The sequence below is a fragment of the Danio rerio genome, chromosome 22 (genome assembly GCF_052040795.2).
Source record: "Danio rerio strain M-AB ecotype USA chromosome 22, GRCz13ab, whole genome shotgun sequence".
In the NCBI taxonomy this organism is placed as follows: domain Eukaryota; kingdom Metazoa; phylum Chordata; class Actinopteri; order Cypriniformes; family Danionidae; genus Danio; species Danio rerio.
In genome coordinates this window covers 25,835,583-25,852,894 of record NC_141042.1, presented here as the reverse complement: position 1 = coordinate 25,852,894, position 17,312 = coordinate 25,835,583, and the positions used below count along the sequence as shown (strand labels likewise).

General features: G+C 38.9%; 1 long non-coding RNA gene across 1 annotated transcript in view; it reads right to left on the bottom strand.

The window, feature by feature from the left end:
• Positions 1-13,241: 13,241 nt before the first annotated feature.
• Positions 13,242-17,312, bottom strand: part of si:rp71-23d18.8 — a 32,774-nt gene continuing 28,703 nt past the window's right edge. Inside the window, exons 12-15 of the long non-coding RNA XR_015522512.1 lie at positions 15,160-15,253; positions 14,853-14,940; positions 13,848-14,026; positions 13,242-13,530 (exon numbers count right to left, since the gene is read on the bottom strand). This is a non-coding gene — a long non-coding RNA (si:rp71-23d18.8). The remainder of the gene's footprint in view (positions 13,531-13,847; positions 14,027-14,852; positions 14,941-15,159; positions 15,254-17,312) is intronic.

The window sequence follows — 17,312 nt, the reverse complement described above, 5'->3', positions numbered from 1 at the left end:
TGGCCCTTGTCTGGAAGCCAGACTTGGTCCAGTCATGCACCGTAATTCACTGCGCGATGTAGGACAAGCAAAACCTGATTGTGTGGGCCAAAGCTGGGCCAGAGAAATTCTGCTGTTTTGGTTCCATTCATTTTTAGACATCAAAACATCCAATTATGCTGTTTGATGCTGCAAACTGATTATTTCTTATTACATTATTCTTCTTTGTCTGTATAGTCATGCAAACACTAGTTTATGCAAGTAGTTTGACCGTTTTGTGTGTTTATTATTCCTAGTCTTTTCTCCCATAGGTAACTGGAATAGAAGTTCCAAGACAGTCACAAAAACAAACACACTTCCACATTTAAGAATAAGGTCAACTGGAAAGAGGGAAACACCAAGATGCTTTAATATGTTGTGTATATTTTTTTTTTTGTCAAATAAGTTTTTTATTTGGTCGTTGAATAAACTTACAATAATCACAGGATTAGTTTTCTGATATGCATACATTTACAAAAACAAAACAAACAAACAAACAAACAAACATAAAAAAACCAAACACCCCAAGCCCAGCCTGTAAGTATACACTACAGTGATAATCAAAACAACTTTTAGTTACAATACGTGAAGTTTATTCATAAACTAATTTCGAGAGGATCACGTGCTTATGATTTATCACGTCCAGTCTCGCATTTGCTAATCACTAATCTTCCAATCATATGAGCCCTAAGGCACCATAAATAGTCTAAGTTTTCAGTTCACTTTATCTTCGTTTGGAAGAAGCAGCTTCACCGTAGCCAGCTCCATTGAAGAACCAACTCTAAACCTGCATGGACAACCAAAGCAGCTACAAGCTACAATCTTCAGGATCTTCGTTTGGAAGAACGCTCTGCTCTGCTCATCAACTACAAAAGCTACAAGCGCTACAAAAGCTACAAGCTACAAAAGCTTCAATCTACAAGCTCCAAGCTTCAACCTACAATATACAATCTAAAAGCTTCAATCTACATGCTACAATATACAAGCTACAACAACAACAATTACTATTACTATTATTTCAAACAACTACAACTCCAACAGCTTAAACAACAACAACAACAACAACAACACCAAAACCTTCCACTTCAAAGAGCATCCACAACGCATCTGTTGTGTCTTCAACCTAGTTCCCAGCAAGATATCAGCCAAAACTCCAAAGCTATTGCAATGAAACTGAACCCTCACCTTCTTCTAGCAGTACACATGCGATCCATCGTTTAACAGATTGTTTGCTGGAATGTGTTCAGCAGAGCAGCAGCTCCAGCCATAAACAAGTTGAATTTGATCAACAAAATGGCCGCCAGGCTTTTTGCACCTTTTGCATGGCCTGACTGAAACTCCTTTAAGCCAATAGCTGTAAAGAGAAGCGTCACCATCCAATGAGCTAAAAGACTGGAGATGGTCCCGCCCTCTCTCTTGAGTCTGTTGCAAAGACCTTATGAATGAATAGGCCAGACACGCTTGTAAATTCAGTTAAGTTTAAAAAAAAAAAAAATTTTTACTTTTGAAAAGATTATTACCCAACTAGTAAATATTAGACAGCTATTGGAAAACATTATGCCATCAAGCACAGAAGTCCAATTGTAATATGCCAGCGACTCATGTGTTGATATACAAAGCGTCATACAAGATTATATAGCAAGCCAGTCGGATGTGAAAACGGCAAAGATACAAACTTCCCACTTGACTGTTATAAATAGAAATTTAAACTTCACTATCACTTCACATGCTCAGTCTTCAAGAGGTACCAGTTTTCCAGGACCACAGGACAAACTACACCCCATATCCTCAGCTCTCCATTCATCTGCCATCCCGTGGGGAGACGAACACCCACCCCTACCATCCTTGCACAGTGTATCAATGAAGCTATCGGACCATGCATTAACAAAAGTGCTTCAATTTACAGCCGCCCATGACCTTATTAAGATGCCTCGCATGGATATCAACTAAAACATTTTCATGTCTGCCATACTTGTATTATGTTGCAAAGATTTAATTTTTGATTCTCTTTGTTTTTCTATTTTAGAGATCATGACTGCTGGCTCCAGAAGCTGACCCTCATCCAACCTATTACACTCTACATCCTCTTCGCAAAGGATACATTCCATTTTCACTTTATCTAATCTATACTAACCCGCAGTCTGCGATCTCCGAACCTGAAACCGTCGATTATCTTATTAAAAAGAAATCGACAACAACCCTATGATTGGACCATTCAAGGCTCCTTCATTTAATATCTCGCGCATTAGCCCATTGGTGTCGCTACTCAAAAATTTTCTGGCAAAAACGCCTTATAGTCGACCTTTCGTCCCAACACAATTGCTCTTTTCCTAGCATTAACAGCACAATCCCATCGGACGAATATTCGCTTAACTACCATGACATTGATCAAGTGATCTCTCTCTCTCTCTCTCTTTCTCATATAAAGATAGCCGGTCGTAACACCTGGCTAGCCAAAGTAGATATTCCTCTACTTTAAAAAATCATGCCAATCCACCCAGACTTCTGGCACCTTTTTGGCATTTATTGGCGCAATCAATTCTATTTTGCAGTCCGACTAACTTTCGGATGCAAAAGCAGCCCAAAAATATTTGACATGATGTCAGAAGTATTATGCTGGATTCTATACAATAATTACGGAATTCCATACCTCATCCACCTTCTAGACGATTTTCTCATTATGCTCCCCCGACATCTCCTCCAGCCAAACACTTAGCGATCACCCAACAAGTTTTCGCTGATCTCGGAATTCCTCTAGCAGAGGAAAAAACTTCAGGTCCCAGTACTTCAATCGAATTTCTGGGCATTAATCTAGACTCGCATAAATTTCAAGCATCCCTCCCTAAAGAGAAAATCGATCGGATCATTTCTCTATCCCAAATCTTCCTCGAAAAACAGATGTGCACAAAACGAGAACTCCTATCAATTCTCGGTCATCTAAATTTCGCTACGCGCATCATTCCACAGGGCCGCCCCTTTATTTCCCACCTCCTTCAACTATCTACCACAGTTCAAGGTTTAGAAGAAATAATTGTTCTCTCTAAACCAAGTCGCGATGAACTCTGCTTATGGATATCTTTCCTTAAGCAATGGAACGGCTGTTCCTTTTTCTATAGCGACTTAACAACATCCCCCATCGACATTAACCTATACACAGACGCTGCCCCCTCAATTGGTTCGGCGGCTACTACAAAGGACACTGGTTTGCCTCAACATGGCCACCCCAATTCAATTCCATCCCAAAAGACCAATGTTCTTCAGCCCTATTTGAACTCTACCCCATTGTCGCAGCAGCCATCTTGTGGGGGGACGAAAGGCCTACGTCTAGCATTCTCATTCACTGCGATAATGAAGCCACAGTGCATTGCATTAACAAAAGGCGCTCTCACTCCCAAGCACTTATGCCATTTTTAAGACGCCTTATCTGGATATTTGCTAAAAAACAATTTATCATGATTGCTGAACATGTACCTGGTTGCAAAACCAAATGGCTGACTCTCTCTCTCGCTTCTCTCTACAGAAATTCTGGCAACTGGCCTCGGAAGCAGACCCTCACCCAACGCCTGTACCTCCGTATTCAGAAACGATATTGCCATAAACCACCCACTTCATAATCTTCACCAAACTTCTCTATCTCTCATCCTGCAAGCAATAGCTCCTAGAACCCTCAATGCATACCTCACAGCATGGAATTCGTTCAAACAATTCCATATTCTACACCAACTTCCCTTCCCTGATTTTTCTCTTCTCTCTATCACTTCCTTTATATCCCACCTTCACACCGCAAATCACCTACTAGCCAGTTCAATAAAGAGCTACCTTAGCGGGATCCAGTTCTTTCACAAATTAATCCATGGGTCCCCTTCCGACGCCATCACAAATTCGCAAACCTCCCTTCTTATCAAGGGTATTCAGAAAAACCACCCCACCAGCCCTGATGCTAGACAACCCATCACACTCAAAATCCTTACCTCATGCATCTACACCCTTCGTAAAGGGTATATTTCCTCCTATACAGCCCGCACCTTAGATGCTATGTTTAATCTAGCATTTTGGGTTTCTTAGATGTAACTGTTAATTCGGAACATCTAAATTTAACCCTCTACTCCACCCCACCATCTCAGATCTAGCTTTGCAAGATAAGGAAACTATCTCTTTCCTTATCAAACTAAGCAAAACAGATCAAATCCAGAAAGGACACTCTATCCTCATTTTCGATATACCTTCACCTACTGGCCCATTCCAAACCCTCCTAGCCTATCTTAATCCAAGAAAATCTCAAGTAGCTAACCCTATGGCCCCGCTTTTTACTGATGACGCTAACCGTCCAGTATCTCGATTCTGGTTCCAAAAACACCTTAAAGAAATTCTTCGCCTATCAGGTTTTTCCCCAGAGCCTTTTTCCAGCCACTCATTCAGGATTGGCGCAGCCACTACAGCAGCCTCTAACGGGCTCTCACACAATCAGATCCAGGTCCTTGGTCGCTGGTCTTCTGAAGCTTTCAAATCTTACATACGCCTCAGTAAATACCACCTCAAGGAAGCACAACAGGCTCTAACCAACCCCCAAGCAACTCCTCACACGGCTCCAACTCACAAAGGTACCTAATAGAGCCTCAACTCTCGCTAGAGTCATCCTAATCAAACTCAGCAGAAGCCTAATCGTCCACCCATGGCACCCCTACAGGTTTTGCCAAGGACGCCCCCAAAGGCCATTACAGTTAGCATTTCAGCAACCTCAATTTGCTATACAGAGTACCTCCAAACTCGGACATCCACTGAGGTCGCTCCGAGCTCCAACTCTCGCAAGAGTTATACAAATCCTCTCTCCCACTCACAGATATCTATCTCTTCCTATCCGCAATCTACCCTCAAGCTCTGACCTCCACAAAGGTCGCTCCGAGTTCCAACTCTCACAAGAGTTACTCTCTCCCACTCAATGCTACCTATCTCCCCCTATCTTCACTCTACCCCCAAGCTCTGACCTCCACAGAGGTCGCTTCAAGCTCCAATTATCACAAGAGTTACTCTCTTCCACCCACCGCCTTCTACCACCTCCTAGCGCTTACCTCCGCAGAGGTTGCTCCAAGCTCCAACCCTCGCAATAGTTACCCTAAAACCGCTCTTCCACCCACTGCTCCCTATCCCCCTAATCTATACTCTACCCCCTAGCTCTGACCCCCGAAGGGGTCGCTCCTTGCTCCAACTCTCGCAAGAGTTACCCTTAAAACCTCTCACGGCTAACCCCTACCTCACCGCTAACCAGCACCTCCCATCTACACGCTACCTCCAAGCCATGACCTCCGCAGAGGTTGCCCCTATCTACACTACCCTCAAGCTCAAACCTCCGCAGAGGTCGCTCCTATCTACACCCTACCCTCAAGCTCTAACCTCCGCAGAGGCCGCTCTATACTCAAACTCTCACAAGAGTTACTCTCTCCTACTCATTGCTCCTCCCAGCTACACTCTACCCCCAAGCTCTAACCTCCGCAGAGGCCGCTCTAAACTCAAACTCTCACAAGAATTACTCCCTCCCACTCATTGCTCCTCCCAGCTACACTCTACCCTCAAGCTCAAACCTCCGCAGAGGTCACTCCTATCTACACCCTACCCTCAAGCTCAAACCTCCGCAGAGGTCGCTCCTATCTACACCCTACCTTCAAGCTCAAACCTCCGCAGAGGTCGCTCCTATCTACACCCTACCCTCAAGCTCAAACCTCCGCAGAGGTCACTCCTATCTACACCCTACCCTCAAGCTCAAACCTCCGCAGAGGTCACTCCTATCTACACCCTACCCTCAAGCTCAAACCTCCGCAGAGGTCACTCCTATCTACACCCTACCCTCAAGCTCAAACCTCCGCAGAGGTCACTCCTATCTACACCCTACCTTCAAGCTCAAACCTCCGCAGAGGTCGCTCCTATCTACACCCTACCCTCAAGCTCAAACCTCCGCAGAGGTCACTCCTATCTACACCCTACCTTCAAGCTCAAACCTCCGCAGAGGTCGCTCCTATCTACACCCTACCCTCAAGCTCTAACCTCCGCAGAGGTCACTCCTATCTACACCCTACCCTCAAGCTCTAACCTCCGCAGAGGCCGCTCTAAACTCAAACTCTCACAAAAGCTCCATCTTTCGTAAGAGCTACTCTCCTCCACTCTCTGCTCCATACCTTCACTCTACTCTGGCCCCCGCAGGGGTCACTTAGAGCTCCAACTCCCACAAGATTCACTCAAAGTTCTCTTTTCACTGCTTCAAACCACCTATTCTCCCCTTCTTCTTAACCCCGAAAACCATGAACCCCGCAGGGGTTCCTTCAAACTCTAACTCCAGCAAGAGTTATTAGAATCCTCTTTTCACCCTTATTAATCCTATCTAATTAATGCCCATGCATTTAACCTCTTTCCTTCTATTATATCCAGCAGCCGGATATAGCTCTAAATTTCCTGCCTTTTGGGGGGTTTTTTCTTCGAATACGCGGCTGCTGTCCCGAGCGATTAATTTCTGCGTTTTGGGGAGTTCTGAGATCCACCGAGCTCAGGCTCCCTTCTTGCTCTGCCAACGGGAGGAAGCCCCGGGCTCGAGGAGCCCTTGAGCTCGGGGCTCTCTCCCGGGACAGCATGCCAAATAAGCTTTGTAAATCATCAGCTAAGTGTGAACTCTTGAAGTGAAGTTTATTCATAAACTAATTTCGAGAGGATCACGTGCTTATGATTTATCACGTCCAGTCTCGCATTTGCTAATCACTAATCTTCCAATCATATGAGCCCTAAGGCACCATAAATAGTCTAAGTTTTCAGTTCACTTTATCTTCGTTTGGAAGAAACCCCCCTCCTCCCCTATTCTCCTCCTTTACCTGTAATTGGGCGGCACGGCGGTCCAGTGGTTAGCACTGTGAACCACACAGCAAGAATACTGCCGGTCCTAGTTCGATAGGACCGGTGAGTGTTTCTGTGGGGAGTTTGTATGTCCTTCCCGTGTCCGCGTGGGTTTTCCCCGGGCTCTCCGGTTTCCTCCCACCATCCAAAGACATTCAACATACTTAACAATCAAGCTGGTCTAATTCCTTACGTTCCCTTAGCTACAGCGGCAGGGGAGTTCTGAGATCCACCGAGCTCAGGCTCCCTTCTTGCTCTGCCAACGGGAGGAAGCCCCGGGCTCAAGGAGCCCTTGAGCTCGGGGCTCTCTCCCGGGACAGCATGCCAAATAAGCTTTGTAAATCATCAGCTAAGTGTGAACTCTTGAAATTGCTTTGGGGGGAAGAATTCCCCATGAAGTAACAAAAGAAAGGGCCCCAAATTTTCTGAAATTGTCCAATGTTGCCTTTTAAAATAAATCTGGTTCGTTCCAGGTGCAGAGTAGATGTCAATTCTTCAAGCCATAGTTTGGCAGTTGGAGGATTAACATTTTTCCAATACAATAATAGCAGCTTTTTGGCTGTAATCAAACAATATGCAAGGAATTTCTGTTGTGGACTGCTCAATGAATATGTATAATCAGAATGTCCTAATATAATAAGCATTGGGTCAGGATCTATATGTTGGTCAAGAACATCTGAAAGCACTTTAAAGACCTCATTCCAGAATCCCTGTATTTTATGACAGAATACAAAACTATGAGCTAAATCAGCTTCTTCTGATTTGCACTTATCACAAATGGGAGATATGTTGGGGAAAATCCTATGTAATTTCTTTTTGGAGAAATGTAGCCTATGTAAGACCTTGAACTGGATGAGGCATAATCTAGTGTTGATTGATTGTTTATCAATGTCCTCTAAGCTATTCTGCCAAATCTCTTCTGAAATTTTGATGCCAAACTCTCGTTCCCATTCTCTGATCATCTTTGTAGTGGTGGCATTAGCTGCAAATAACCTTTCATAAATTAGAGATAATTGATGTTTTTGTCCCCTGCACTGTGTGAGACAGTCATCAGCAATTGAGGGCGGCACCTCCTCTAGGGAAACATTATGTGTGCGCAGGTAATTTCTTATTTGTAAAAATCTGAAAAAATGTATTTTTGGAAGGTTATATTTCTGTTGTAATTGAGTAAAGGAACCTAAAACCCCATCTATATAAAGATCCTTAACTGTGTTTATACCCAACTTCTTCCATTGATTAAAGGTTGTATCTAATTTTGAAGGGAGAAATGATGGGTTATTTGCAATTGGGATTAGGAGAGAAAGTGATTTTATCTTAAGATATTCTCTTATCTGTCTCCAAATTCGTAACTGATTCTTTGTAACAATACTATTAACTACTGTTTGGTCTGTTATCACTGGAGATAATAACATTGCTCCAAGATCATAAGGATGGCAGTAATCTCGCTCTATCTGAAGCCAGTCTGGGGCAGTAGCCGATTGTTCCAACCATAATGTGAAGATTTGTATGTGTGTAGCCCAGTAGTAGAGACGAAAATCTGGGAAGGCTAAACCCCCCTCCTGTTTGGGTTTACAAAGATGATTTTTTTTAATTCTATGACTTTTGTAGTTCCACAGAAACGGAAGAATAATGGAGTCCAAGTGCTTAAAGAAGGACTTGGATAATAGTATTGGAATATTACGAAATAAATATAATATTTGAGGAAGAAAAATCATTTTTATCGCATTTATTCTGCCAATTAAAGAGATTGGGAGCGTCTTCCAATAGTCTATACACTTCTGTAGTTTAGACAATAAGGGGTTAAAATTAGCTTTGAAGAGTAGAGAGTATTTACAGGTAACTACAATTCCAAGGTATACAATTTTTTCTGTGGACACCTTAAATGGAGAAGTATGTATTATAGATAGGTCTTTTAAACCAATGGGCATGAGTTCACTTTTTTCTAAATTAACTTTAAAGCCGGAAAACTTCCCAAAAGTATTAATAATCTTGAGTACAGCTGGGAGACTCACTTGTGGTTGGGTGATATAAAGCAAAATATCATCTGCATACAATGATATTTTATTAATAGTATTTGAAGTATGAAAGCCATGTATGCAAGAATTGGATCGAATGGCTTCTGCAAGAGGCTCTACCGTCAATGCGAACAAAAGAGGCGAGAGAGGGCAACCCTGTCTGGTTCCTCTTTTAAGATAAAAAGAGTCTGAAATTGTTCTATTTGTTAAAACACGTGCTAATGGACTATTGTACAAAATTTTTATCCAAGTTATAAAATCATCACCCAAATAAAATTTCTCCAGGACAGCGAACAAGTAACCCCACTCGACTCGGTCGAATGCCTTTTCGGCATCTAATGATATTACAATCAAATTGTCTCGGATTGCCTTAGGGTGATAAATTATGTTAAATAATCTTCTTATATTATGGATAGTGCTTCTTCCTGGAATAAATCCATTCTGATCTACGTTAACCAATTTATTGATAAATTTACAGAGCCTATTAGCGAGTGTTTTAGACAATATTTTTTGATCAACATTGAGGAGAGAGATAGGTCTATACGCCTCAACTTCTTCTGGATTTTTATCTTTTTTAGGAATTACTGTAATAATAGCCTCAGAGAAAGTTGGAGGTAGTCCAGTTTTTAATGCCTGTTGAAAGGTTTTAAGCAAATATGGAGTAAGTATGTGGCCGAATTTTTTATATAGTTCAGCAGGCAGCCCATCTGGACCAGGAGTTTTACAGTTTTTTAAAGTATTTATAGTGATCTTTAATTCCTCCAAAGTAATGTTTTTATTAAGACATGCTTTGTCCTCTGGAGATAACTTGGGGAGATTACATTTATGTAGAAATAAGTCCATTGTTTGTGAGTCAAACTCAGTGTCTGAGGAGTATAACTTTGAATAAAATTCCTTAAAACATTTGTTTATCTCTTTATTTGAGATACAGTGAGTCCCATGTTTGGTTTTTATTTTATGGATTGTTCTTTCACTATTAATTTTGCGCAACTGTCTAGCTAGTAATTTATGGGGTTTCTCTCCAAATTCAAAATATTTCTGTTTTACATAATGAAAAGTTCTATTAATTTTAGCAGAGACTATATTATTGTATTCGTACCTTAACTGTAAAATTTTCTTATAAACATCTAATGAGGGGTTTATTGCATTTTCAATGTCTAGCTGGTGGATTTGTTTTTCTAAATCACTTAGTTTTGTTTTGTATAGTTTATTCTTGGACCCTTGATATGATAAAACACAACCTCTTATATACGCTTTTAACGTTTCCCAGAGTAATGCTGGTGATGTTTCTGGCTTATCGTTACAATCAAAAAATATGTTTAGTTGCAAATTCATATAATCTATGAATTTAGGATCAGCTGTTAACTGAGGGTCCATCCTCCACAATGGACGAGTAAAAGATGTTTGATCAAGAATGACTTCAAATGAAACAGGGGCATGGTCTGAAATCAGTATGTCATGAATTTTAGAGTTTAAAACATTAGAAATGAGATTGCTGTCGACTAGAAAAAAATCAATACGGGTATATACATTATGCACATGTGAGTGAAATGTATAATCCCTTTCAGTTGGGTACATAAGTCTCCATATGTCAACCAAATTAGAATTATCGATAAAAGCATTCAAAAAATGTCTTGAATTAGAATGTGGGGCAATTTTAATCGAGGATCTATCAAGATATCCGTCAAGGACACAATTAAAGTCCCCGCCTATGACAAGATTGGTTTGGGACAGTTTGGGGATTAAAGAGAATATTTTTCTAAAAAATTCTGGTTCGTCATGGTTTGGACCATACAAATTTATTAACGTAATTGGTAAGCCACAGATCTCACCAGATAGAATGATGTAGCGTCCTTCCCTGTCTGTTTCCAGGTTGTTTAGTTTAAATGGAACCCCTTTTCTAAATAAAATAGCAACCCCCCTAGATTTAACTGAAAAATTGGATTGATATATCTGTCCTATCCAGCTACCCTTCAGTTTATTTTTGGAATCTTTTTTTTAGATGAGTTTCCTGCAAAAATATTATATCTGAGGAAAGAGACTTTAAATGCGCTATTGTTTTGCTTCTCTTAACCGGATGATTTAATCCTTTTACATTCCACGAGACAAATTTGAGACCCTTCCTACTACATTTAGTTGTTATTTTTTCTTGATTTAAAAAAGATCAAATCAATAATCTTCACTGTTCGTTTACTATAAGGTATCTTAAACAGGCTCCTTTCCCGAAACTTAAACATTAACCCCGTCATCTAACCGACAAACCAGAACTCGCGGCACGATACGGAATTACACACGAAAAAAATAAATAAATAAAATAAAATAAACAATAAACGTTAGTCAAAAACAGACAATTACTTTCAAAATTATCAAACCTTAAACTTCTAAAAACAAACTCGCATCAGCAGCACAGCTCCGTAATAAAGAGTTTTGAAGAACATCTCAATATAACATAACGAAACAAGAGTCCTTTAGAGAATAATGCTCAAAATTAAAGTTCAACAGTTACGTTATTCTTATCTTGACTTATCTTGAGTCTGACATCCTTTACACTGTTCCTGGTATTTCAAAGTTGCTTTCAGCAAACCTAACCGCTTTGTCGGGGTCGGTAAAGTAGAACTCTTTGCCGTTGTGTGATACCCTCAGTTTAGCAGGGTATTGCAGTCCGTATTTCACTCCTGGTTTATCCTTCAGCAACTCCCTCGCGCGCTTGAAAAGTCGTTTTACCACAGCAGGTGGATAGTCCGGAAAGATATTAATTCTTTGTGCCTTGAAGACAATCTGTTGCATCCTAGCCGCTTTTTGCATTATTTCTTCCATCTCGTGGACATAATGCAGGCGCAAAATGAAAGCGCGAGGTGGTTCATCATTTCCAGGGCGGGCGCGTAGAGCTCGGTGGGCACGATCCACAAGTGGAGGTTTCTCAAGTGACAAGGCTTCTGTCAGGAGTTGAGCAACGAAATCTCTAGGCTTCACTCCGAATTCAGCACCCTCTTTAATGTTCAGTATGCGTATATTTTGCCTTCTGCTGCGGCTTTCGAGGTCTATGCATTTTTCAGTAAGTTGCTCCACGGTGAGCTTCAGTTTAACCAGATCTTGTTCCATCTTAACCATTGTGTCCGACGAAGTAGAAGCGTAACTTTCCAGGGTTGTTAATTTCGCGGCATGATCATCCGCCGTAGCTTTAATCTCCGAAATTGCCGAGTTGGCCTCGTTTTTAAATGCTGACAGTTCTCCTCTGATAGTGACAGCAAGTTGCTCGATCTTCGAATCTATAATTTCCCCAATGTCTGATTTAATTGAGTGAAGTTCTGCACGGAGAGAAGATATCGCATTAAGGATGACTGAGCTGGCCGCCTCTGGAGCATCCTCTTCAGGCGTTTCTTCCACACAAGAGCCGGAGGCTGTCGCGGCCTGGTCCGGGTTTTTTCGAGATTTTGCCGGCATAATAAGAAAACTGGACAAATTAAATCCTGATGTCGGTTAGTAGTTTCTAGAATGTGAGACTATAAGTATATTAGTGCTCACTATCTTGTACAAGATGTTCTGACAAAGTTATATTAGATTTTTCACGGAGCTGTCTTGACGTGCGTGCTACTCGCTCATATCGAAACCGGAAGTCCAATGTTGTGTATTTTAATAAACAACACAGAGCAGCATTATGTCAGAACCCTAAAATGTATTTAGTATGATAAAACAGCATTACTTCTTCATGTGATCATGAGCAAAAGAGCTGGATTTTGGCATAAAAAGTTCTGCTGCTTTTCTGCGCAAATACTGTAGGATTTAATGAATGATTACCCATGATTCCACACTTAGTCAAGGTTTCTTCATATTACTCATTTGTTTGTTATAAATATGAGCCCCCTAGTGGCAAAAATGACATACTGTGCCTTTAATATAATAAAAATAATTGTTAACAATGAAATTCATTTAAAATATACTGTATAACAGTCATTGCCTATCTTGGTTATGCAGGCCCCTGAGTTAACTTTTTCCTAAAAAACAGTATGTTTTGCATGAAAAATAATACATTTATACAAAATTGTCAATTCTCGTAAACTCCTATTTCCTTGATTTGTTTTCTCACAACGGTATTATGTTCCTCTTTTAAACCTGCATTCCCTCACAATAATATAGCCTTTTCCTGAGAAACTTACTGTCCTTTCTCAGATTTTTGTTACACTGTGAAACTTTGTATCCTCTGCAAAATGTTTTCATTCTTTTGCTAAAGTGCAGTGTCCCTCTGGAAGACTTTGTGTTTTTGTTTGCAAAAATCATTGAAGTATACTTTCTCCTCTCACCTTGTATTACTTTCATCGCAAAAGTTTTGCAAGGGAAAGTAAAAATCCAAATTTATTTTTCACAATCACATCTCTTTCATTGCTTTGAGCTAAAACTGGTGAGTTCTCCGTGGAAACCATGATGAGGGAACAAGCTATTTTGTAACATAAGATTTACGACAGGTTAAATAATAGCTCTGCGGGTGGCTTATTTGCATACACAGACATGTGCTGTATAAAGAGTGATCTGACCGTTTTACCCTCAGATTGAGGGACCCACGACACATCAGCAAGAGTCTGCAGAAGATCTGCTGTAGAGTCACTACACTGGATCTTTAAAGCTGTAAATAAAGTAATTTTTTTGGATAGGAATAGGGAGGCCCAAAATGTTTTGTAGTTTTATAGGGATCCATGACACTCTAGCTACTTTTAATAATAAAACAGTAGATTGATAGCTTTGGCATATTTTGATTTACACAGAAGGTCTTGAAAAGGAAATATTTGCATACTAACTATAACCAGCATTCAATTTTACCCCATTATAGCCAATAAAACAGTGCTCAAAGACAAATATTTGAAAGATTCCATCTGCCCGGAAGCACCAGACAGGATCTGTTACTAATTGACGCTGAGTAAACAGCTTTGTTTGTCTGAATACCTTCACTGGTCGACTCCATACGGGATGCTGTGTTTACAGTGTCACCAACCAAGCAATGTCAGGGCATTTTGGTGCCAACCACTCCAGCTACAACAGGTCCTAAAAACATACAGTACTGTAAAGGACTGTTTATAACATTACTGGTAACTTTTGGAGCATTCACTGAATTTTGTATGTAACTGAAAAGACTAATTTACAATATGAGGAGTGTTCCTAAGGTCTGATGCTTTACATGTTTGTAAGCACAGGTGTCAAAGCCAGTTCCTGGAGGCCCGCAGCTCTGCACAGATTAGTTTGAACCCTATTTAAACACACTTGATCAAACTAATTAAGTCCTTCAGACTTGTTTCAAAAATACAGGTAAGTGTGTTGAAGCAGGGTTGTAACTAAACCATGCAGAGCAGTGGCCCTTCAGGAACTGACTTCGATACCTGTGGTTTAAAGGTAAATTTTACCCAAAAATAAAAATTTGCTCACAATTTAATCATCATCAAGTTTTTTTTTTTTTTTTCAGTTAAAAACAAAAGCAGATAATCTGATGAAAGTTGGAAACCAACAACCAAGTCAACTGTTACTGGTTTCCAAAATTTGTGTTCAAACGAGAAAACAAACTCATACAAGTTTGTGACAAGTGAAGGGTGAGTAAACGTTGGCAGATTTTTAAGTTTTGGGTGATCTATATCTATAAAGAAGGATCAATTCTATTATTCTTTAATCATTTGTGGATTCTTATAGACTTTTCTTATTTTTTATTTTATTTTCTGATCATTTTAGTGGTGATCAAGCTAAAAAGAACCTGACTGTTTTGGTTGAAAAGGGTGCATTTTTTAAAACTAATGAACAGCAAATTATATTAATTGACAAAAAAATATATAAACAAAGGCTTGCAACACAGTACTGAATTATTGGGACATTAAAAGCACATCTGGGGTTTTCCTTTAGTGAAAATCTCTCTCTTTCTCTCTCTCTCTCTCTCTCTCTCTCTCTCTCTCTCTCTAATCTTGCCTAAAATGTACAGTGGCATTGGAGTAACTCTGAACTTCTGCTGTGCATCAATAAAGAAGATCATCAGCTTCTGGTTTCGACAACATGCCTGACACAAAGAGTAAAAATTCATTAATAAAAACATTAATTGTGTACAATGGAAACTGCACCAAAGTTTCAAGCTGGAAGTTCAATGTCTCTAATGCTTTTATACGTCCAGTAGGTGGAACCATTTGAATAACAATAAATGTGTTTATTCTGTCCATGTGCTGATTATAAACAATGAACTCATGAGCACTGTTATCAGTCTGTAATTACACGTTCATACCATAGAGTAAATGGTCAGTCTTCTGCTTTTCCTGAAGACGATCCTGTGTTTTCTCAGCTACAATGCTTTGCAGATGTTTACTGTACTTTTCCATCTAGTTAAAAATTAAATTAAAAAAAATTAACTATATATTGTATTTAACATGCTATGCCATTCAATATTACATGTACACACATTTAAATATATTTAATTTGTATAAAACTACATTTATAAATCAAAATAATATTTGTGTAATTGTAAAAAAGTAATAATCTCTGAATTAAACATCTCAACAACATATTACGAATTATATTGTGCAAGTATAAATATTTGTAATTTGATATATTTTAATAAGCAGAATACATCTAAATCTAAAGTTATTAACGAAGTTAATAATACCGTATATGGTCCCACTTTATATTAAGTGACCTTAACTAATATGTACTTACACAGGAATTAATAGTTTGTTACAATGTACTTATTTTGTATAATACATGTGTACAAATATATTTATTGTGTACTTATGCTTGATTAAATACCTGTATGTAATTACATCTATAATTAACATTTGTAATTACATTTACAAATACACTGCTGACCATTCCCTACACCTTAACCCACTCTTAAACCTAACCACACCACCAAACCTGTCTCTAACCTAACCCCTATCCCAACTCAAGAGCACCACAAGTGTTCTCAAATACTTTATGAACACAGTAACATTGTATTTATTTTTTTATGTAAGTACATAGTAATCATAGTAGTTAAGGACACTTATTATAAAGTGGGACCCTGTAAGGTCATAAATATATATATATATATATATATATATATATATATATATATATATATATATATATATATATATATATATATATATATATATATATATGACCTGAATAAACTCAAATAGTAGTTATATTATATAATATAATATATAGTTTAATATATATTAATTAATAAAACAAATCAGCAAAATTGGTATGAAGACTTGTCTAGATAAGGTACATATACATATATATAAGGTGATTTTTTAAATGATTTTTTTCTCCTGAATCTACACTTCTCTTATACACAAAGAAACTATATAAGTTTATTCATATTTATTCATATCTTCATATTGAAACGTTTTACAGAAGAATGTGGTTGATCATAATTTGATTATTTACAACATTTTACTAATGATGAAGTGATAAAAAGAGATTCCAAAAAAAACAGTTAAAAACTGCTAGTCAAAAAATATGTCTAAATATAAATACCATTCATATATAAAACAAAAGAAACATGAATGTTATATATCCAGAGTTTTATGGTAGAAATGCATGCACAATAATTGATATTTAAATAAATCAATTGCCTATTTCAAGAGTTCACACTTAGCTGATGATTGTTTATAAAGCTTGTTTGACATGCTGTCCCGGGAGAGAGCCCTAAGCTCATAAGATCCTCAACCCCGGGGCTCGCTCAAGTTTGCAAGGCGAGAGGGGAGTTTGAGCTCAGGTAGATCTCAAGAACTCCAGACTAACTAAACTTTCAGTTTATCTTAATTTCAGTTCAAGATTTAGGAAATTTGTTTTCGTCATGTTTAATTTCTGTATATTATAAAAATATACTAAAATATATTTATATATCAAAAAATACCAATCTATTCTAATAAAAATATATATTTTTCCCTATATTCCTGCATCATATAGAGTATATACACTCACCGGCCACTTTATTAGGTACACCTGTCCAACTGCTCGCTAAAACAAATTTCTAATCAGACAATCGCATGGCAGCAACTCAATGCATTTAGGCATGTAGACATATTCAAGACGATCTGCTTCAGTTCAAACCGAGCATCAGATTGGGGAAGAAAATTGATTTAAGTAACATTAAATGTGGAATGGTTGTTGGTGCCAGCTGGTCTGAGTATTTAAGAAACTGCTGATCTTTTGGGATTTTCTAGCACAACCCTCTCTAGGGTTTACAGAGAATGGTCCGAAAAGGAGAAAATTTCCAGTGAGCGGCAGTTCTGTGGGCACAAATGCCTTGCTGATGTCAGAGGAGAATGGCCAGACTGGTTTCAACTGATAGAAAGGCAACAATAACTCAAATAACCTCTCGTGACAAAGGAGGTATGTAGAAGAGCATCTCTGAATGCACAACGAATCAAACCTTGAGGAGGATGG